Here is a 7,383-nt window from a genome sequence, read left to right as displayed (position 1 = left end):
GTTGAAAGTGATGCCAGGATAAAACGTGATTAACAATAGCAAACACAGTGGTGGTTTAGTCACCAAATTGTGTCTGACTCTTGTGACCCCGTGGACTATAGCCCACCAAGTTCTTCTGTCCATAGGATTGGGATTTTCCGGGCAAGAATACTGAAGTGGGTTGCCTTTTCCTTCTCCAGGGGATCTTCCTGACCCAGGAATCGAACCCTAGTCTGCACTGCAGGCAGGTTCTTTACCGACTGAGCCACCAGGGAAGCCCAGTTGGCCTTCTGTATTCTGGGTTCTGCATCCAGATTCAACCAACCCTGGAGAGGATGGTAAAGCAGAACCGAGGATGTGGAAGGCTGACAATACTACACCACTTTACATAATGAGCTTGAGCATACCAGGATTCTGGTATCCAGGGGGATCCTAGAATCAACCCTTGCAGATACCAAGAGCCGACTGTACAGCTTACTGCAAAGTCTGCTAAGAGAAGCACTGAAAAGAGGTCGTTGTGACGTATAACTTCCCAAAAGGCTGTTGATGGGAACATACACTGTGTCACCATTTTAGGAAAGCAATCTAGGAGTAAAATATATACACCTTTAACACTACAGTTCCACTTCTTGGAATTTATCAGCAGAAAGAAAAGATGATAGAGATACGCACAAATAGATATTTATTGTAACATTGTATGTAATAGAAAACAAAACAAAACAAAAAAACAAGCCTACAAAAGCAGCACTTTTTTTTTCTTTTTTTTTTAACTTTTATTTTTACTTTATTTTACTTTACAATACTGTATTGGTTTTGCCATACATTGACATGAATCCACCAAGGGTGTACATGCATTCCCAAACATGAACCCCCCTCCCACCTCCCTCCCCATAACATCTCTGTGGGTCATCCCCATGCACCAGCCCCAAGCATGCTGTATCCTGCGTCAGACATAGACTGGCAATTCGATTCTTACATGATAGTATACATGTTACAATGCCCTTCTCCCAAATCATCCCACCCTCTCCCTCTCCCTCTGAGTCCAAAAGTCCGTTATACACATCTGTGTCTTTTTTGCTGTCTTGCATACAGGGTCGTCATTGCCATCTTTTAAATTCCATATATATGTGTTAGTATACTGTATTGGTGTTTTTCTTTCTGGCTTACTTCACTAAAAGTGGCACTTTTATATCCTTCAACCTAGTCAAAAGAACCTGAATGCACTCCAACAGGGTGTAGCTGAATCAACAACAGTATATCCTGGGACTTCCCTGATGGTACAGTGGTTTAAAATCTGCCTTGTAATGCAGGAGACATAGGTTTGATCCCTGGTCAGGGAACTAAGATCCCACATGCTGTGGGACAACTAGGCCCATACGCCATCACAACTACTAAGCTGGTATGTCACAACTAAGACCTGTCTCAGCTGAACAAATAAATATTTTTTAAAAAGACAAAACAGTGTATCTTTAGTGTGGGATACCATACAACCGTCAAAAAGAATTGTGTAGATTCATATCTGTTGGTTTGTAAGTGTAGCTGTGATGTATGATTAATTGAAGAGAAAGAAGATTCAATGTGATGAGATTTATGTTCTGAAGGAACGAAGGGAAGGAGAAAGGGAAAAGAGAGAGAGAAATCCTATGTAATTGTATATGTGTTTGTTTTAGATATGGATGAATAAAGCAAAAAGTAAGAAGAAGTAACCATTTCTAAACATGAAATTGTTAAGAGTAGGCATTCCGAGGCAGGTACTTAGTGGAGCTAATGGGAAACTTAATTCTGTTTTAGACACTTCACTGTTTGAGATACTAGGAGGACCATTACTTTTTAAAATTCTACTGCTTGGGTTGTTGTTGTTTTTTTTAATCACTAATAAACTTAAAGTGAACAAAACAGTCATTGATGACTTTACCCAAACCTATTTCAGCCAAGTTATGAGAGCCAAAGGAAGAATGCCATGAATTGGGAAACGAATGGGGAACAGGGAGAGAGGCCAGTGGTTTTCCCAGAATTTTGTTGTTAAAGGCAAGGGAGCAAATTGTGTGGCTAGAAAGGAATTTGGAGATGGAGCAACCGGGGAGCAGGGGTAGGGGTGGTTGACACTGTTAGGATTGATTGGCTACTTTGTTTTTAAGTTTGAGAGGAACAGAGTCACATTTATAACCTGAAGTGGGTGATTCAGTAAAGGAGGAGGAAATGAAAGAGTGAATCAGAGGCTTCCCGGAAGATCTGGAGCTTGACAGGGTAGGTGGCCCTGGGATGGAAGGAGGACCAGGAGGAGGATGGGGAAGAAGGGAAGGAAAAGGAGGGGGTGGGAGGGGGAGAGGAAAGAGGAAGGAAAAGGGGAAGATGGGAAGGGAATGGGGAGGGAATGGGGAGGGAATGGGGAGGGGAGAGGAGAGAGGGAGGGGAGGAGGAGGGAGGGAGGGGGAGGAGAGGAAGAAAGGGGAAGAGGGAGAGGGGCAGGGAAGGGGGGAGATGGGAGGGGAGGAGGGAGGGGGAGGGAGGAGGGAGGGGGAGGGAGGCCACTTCTGGGTAAAAGGAGAATCCAGGGGAGAATGTGTGTGCCTATCTAAGGCTGCCGAAGCCCCAGCTCCCTTCCTCCCACGCCCATTTTCTATAGACATCTTCCAAAGGCCCTCGGAGGGACCCTGGCAAAGATTTAACATGCTCATGTGTTTTTATAAACTTTGCAAAGGTAAATATTTTTGCATCCATTTTTTAAAAATGTTCTCCCTTCTCCAGCTGTATCTGCTCAGGCACCACAAAGCTTCAGTCTGTCCCTGGTGGCTGTTAGTAGGTTTAGGGGAGAGTGGAGACAACACTGAAAGAAGCTGACATTTGTTCGCCTGCGTTTGCTTAACAAACAAAAAGCAAAGTTAATCTCTTCAGAGTGAAGTTGGAAAGAATATAGTGGGGGCTTGAGGAAAGTAATGAAGATCTGGAAAGCTGCTGAAGGCATGGATGAGGGTGCTGACCAAGAACTCCCCAAATCACAGAGGGTGCTGCTGCAACCGGTTACCATAAATTTTGTGGGTACCATGGTGAGTGGCCTTCTTCCTCTATTTTCCTGTCACTGAATGGAAATCATAGTTGCTCCTAGCTACACCATGAAAGCATTGGGGTGGGTAGGGGGATACCTAAGAAGAATTCATGAAAATTTGAAAAGAATTATACTTTGTTTCTAGTAGTAGTTTTTCTTATTTCAAGATCAGCTATATAAACCCCCAATAAAACTAATAAAATTAAAACATGAACAGTAAATAAAGTACTTAGTCCTAGCAGAAGCAGATGACATCTGCAGTAGAGGGTACCCCTGCCATAGGGAACCAGAGTCAGAGCAAAGAAGAGGATGTTCATGCAGGGATGGCGATAATGGTGAAGTTAGAATACTGGATACACACAGAGGAATTGGGGCTTCCCAGGTGGTGCTACTGATAAAGATCCTGCCTGCCAAAGCAGGAGACATAAGAGATACAGGTTCAATCCCTGGGTCTGGAAGATCCCCTAGAAGAGGAAAAGGCAACCCACTCCAGTATTCTTACCTGGAGAATCCCATGGATAGAGGAGCCTGGCGGGCTCTAGTCCATGGGGCTGTAAAGAGTTGGACATGACTGAAGTCACTTAGCACACATGCACAGAGGAGTTGATCAAGTAAGTAAACACATTAAGGATAATGGAAGCCACGTTTCTAACTACTGGAAAAGGAGTTGCAAACACAAGCGAGATGGATTACTGCCAAAGACAATGAAAATGGTAGAGTTATTCTCTTAGGTCCACTGAAAAAGCCTGGCAGAAACTGTCAGAGGCAACTTCATCAGAACTTCAGAAGGTCGTGAAGGGTTTACAGAAATGGAGCAAATGCTTGATCAGGAAAAGGGCCCCTGAAGCATGGTAGAGCAGCGGCTGTGTATTTCTTTGCCCTTGCCCAGCCTTGCCTCCTTGCTGTAGCAGCATTCTAGAAATCAGCATCCAGTGTTCCCCGAGGGGAGTTCCTTGTTCTGAAGAGACCAGAGGGTACCTTGTCCCCAAAGAACTGTGTTTTTTATCTTTTGACCTGTTTGGAGACTCCCTGAAGGACTGAAAACAAAGGGCTTGCCTTTGCACCACCTAACTCAGGACCCTCTTAATGAACAGAAGTGGTTGTCTGGAGGAGATTCTTCAAAAACAAGGAAAGACGGGTCAGACCACAGACATGTAGAAATCAGGGAGGAAAAGCAGAGGATTGATATACTTGGGGAATAATAATTTGAAAAGCTTCTGTATATTCAGGGGGATCAGGAACACTGTACACATGCTCAGGACATGTCCTCAGGAAAGACCTGGACAGGCCACACAGTTTCACCTCTGGCTGACCTTCAGGCTTAGCACAAGCGAGAGGAAAGGCTAAAGCCAAATTACAAATGGCCTGGCTAAGCACTGAAGCATTGGCTGCAACACACAGCCAATTTGCAAAGACCTGGAGAGGATTTACTTATTTATTTTGGCTCCAGGAGTTTAAGAAAGTCTGTTAACCCATCAGTTGACCACCAGGATAAAGAAACAGAGACTTCAGAGACCCCACAAGATAAGGAAAATGACCTTTACAAAAGGGGTTTAGGAAAGTCGCTCAACAAACGACTGCAACCTACAGAAAGCAGCAGCAACAAAACCTGGGAAAGAGGGGAATTTGATTTCCGGAGTAGTTGGGGGTGTCAGTCAAGTATGCTTCCTGTAGCAGGAGATTGAGAGACACATATTTATAGCCATCACAGCAGACCTGGGAGCAGGAGAGACCAGTAGAAATGAGCACACTTAGTGTCGAGATCTTGCATCTCAATCACAATTTTCCTTTGAAAGGAACCAGAGATTCCTAGAGAGATGGCTGATCTCACATTTGAGGCAGGGAATGTGTGAGTCTGAAACATCCTGTTGGGCCAGAAAGCAAGGAAGGGCTTAAGGAATGATGTGAACATGTCTAAAGGGATACCAGCTTGAAGAGACTTCCACTGGCCACATCAAGAACAATTCGAGCATCAGAATTTTAAATGACAGGGAAACTTCCCTGGTAGTCCAGTGAATAACACTCTAAGCCTCCAATGCAGAGAACATGGGTTTGAGCCCTAGCTGGGGAACTAAGTTGTATGTTAGTCATTCAGTCATGTCCAACTCTTTGCGACCCCATGGACTGTAGCCCACCAGGCTCCTCTCTCCATGGGATTCTCCAGGTACACAGGTGCAGCTAAAATTTTTTTTAATTTTTTTAAAGGACAGGAAATATTATCACTCATTAATAAAATAAGAAAATTTAAGAACAGACATAAATAAATAAATACAGCAATATTTGGTGAAGAATGGGATGTTTACAGGTTTCAAGAGAGAAAAGGATATATTCACAGAGAATATGCTCGGCAGAGACCACCTTAATCAACGGATCAATGGAAACATCATTAGATGTGGGACAAATTGAAATCGTGAGCCACCCGACAGGATATAATGGGAAGAAAGCAGCATCACTTGTACGATATATCTGGGAAACACCAGTAAAGCCCCAAACTAAGGGACAAGTTACAAAAGAACTAACCCATCTTCTTCACAAGTCCCAAGGTCAAGAAAGTCAATGAAAGTCCAGGGAATTATTCCAGGCTGAGGGAAACAGGAGAGGCATGACAATCCAATGCCATGTGTGATTCTGAACCAGATCTTGTTGCTAGAAAAGATTTTATTGAGACATTTGGTGAAACTTGTGTGCACGTGGAGAATTAGGCAGTAGCCATATTTTAAGCAGTAAAGATCCACCTACGGGGACTTCCCTGGTCCTACGGGGGCTTTACCTTTGTCCAGGGAAGACTAAGACTTCACCTTCCAATGCAGAGGGTACAGGTTCAATCCCTGGTTGGGGAGCTAAGATCCCCCATGTCTCACAGCAAAAAACCAAAACATAAAACAGAAGCAATATTGTAACAATTTCAATAAAGACTTAAAAAAAGAATCCGCCTACCAAAACAGGAGATGCTGGAGACTCTGGTTCAGTCCCTGGGTTGGGACGATCCCCTGGAGGAGGAAATGGCAACCCAGTCTAGTATTCTTGCCTGGGAAATCCCATAGACAGAGGAATCTGGTGAGTTACAGCCCATGGGGTCACAAAGGGTTGGACTCAGTTGAGCAGGCACACAGGTTATCAGCGTTAATTTTCTGGTTTTAATGGTTACCTTGCAGTTATATAGGAGAGAGTCTTTATTTGTAGGAAATAACACGAAGAAGTATTCGGGGATGTTGGGGCATCAGACCCACACTGCCTTTCAAATGGTGAAGGATGAAATGTTCTTTGTATTCTGCTGTGTTGTATTAGTTGCGCAGTCATGGCTGACTCTTTGCGACTCCATGGACTATAGCCCGCCAGACTCCTCTGTCCGTGGGATTCTCCAGGCAGGAACACGGGAGTGGATAGCCTATCCTTTCCCCAGGAGATCTCCCTGACCCAGAAATCGAACTGGGGTGTTCTGCACTGCAGGTGGATTCTTTACCAGCTGAGTTACCAGGGAAGCCCCTCTTTGTATTGTACTTAACTTTTATTTAAAACTTTTTGAATGTTTCAAAATAAAAAAGAAAAGTACTTACACTATTTGAAAGATAAATGTGTTATAAATATAATGTGTCATAAATATAAGGTTTTATTATTTAAATCCAAAGAGCCCTTGAACATTTTTTAACCTGATGAGTAACTACCCCCTTTCTTTTCTCCTCACCCAAGATTACTGCTCTTCATTTACAAGACTGAATGGAATCTCAACATTTAAATACCTAATCGCTTGCTTTCATCTCTGGCACAAGTGAACTGGATTTCCCCACACATATGAGTCACCTGATAACAAATTTCCTGGCTTAAATAGCTTTAAAACGGCACTATTAGTTATGCAGCATTATGAACTGTGTCTCAGAGTCAAGGATTTATAGGAACAATGTGTTTTTAGCATTCATGTTCTTTCTCTCTTTTTTTTTTTTCATGTTCTTTCTCAACATGCACATTTTTCTTTCATGCTGTAAAAAAGTTTTTCTGATGCTGAAAAGTGTTTTGTGCAACTATTTCAGAATGAGTCCCTCTCCTTCTTCTGGCTCCCAGAAAAATCAGACAGCCTGATGTGTTTTTCACTTTAATCTGAATTGTAAAACACTGCATTCTTGCAGTTTTCCCACAAACTGAAGTGAAAGAAATATGCACTTGCTATTTTGGGGGGCTATTCTGGGTAAATAAAACATGCTCCCAACCTCCTGTCTGCCTTTGTGCCATTTCTGAGAGTGAGAAGGGGGAAGAATTCTGTCTTCAGGGAAGGACAAATTCTCCTTCATCATTGTTAGAATCCATCGCCTTTAGAGGCATATCAACCAGCTTTTTGCCTTAGAGATACAGAGAAAAATCAG

General features: G+C 43.2%; 1 long non-coding RNA gene across 1 annotated transcript; it reads left to right on the top strand.

Annotated features, from left to right (window-relative positions):
* The first annotated feature begins 2,101 nt into the window (after positions 1–2,101).
* On the top strand, positions 2,102–7,162 carry LOC138079207 (uncharacterized). Its single transcript, XR_011144834.1, has 3 exons — positions 2,102–2,226; positions 2,728–3,026; positions 6,716–7,162. It is a non-coding gene; the product is annotated as an uncharacterized lncRNA (long non-coding RNA).
* The last annotated feature ends 221 nt before the right edge of the window (positions 7,163–7,383 follow it).

The sequence above is a fragment of the Capricornis sumatraensis genome, chromosome 4 (genome assembly GCF_032405125.1).
Source record: "Capricornis sumatraensis isolate serow.1 chromosome 4, serow.2, whole genome shotgun sequence".
Taxonomy (NCBI): domain Eukaryota; kingdom Metazoa; phylum Chordata; class Mammalia; order Artiodactyla; family Bovidae; genus Capricornis; species Capricornis sumatraensis.
Note: the sequence above shows the minus strand (reverse complement) of the source record. Positions and strands in the feature narration are given on the sequence as shown.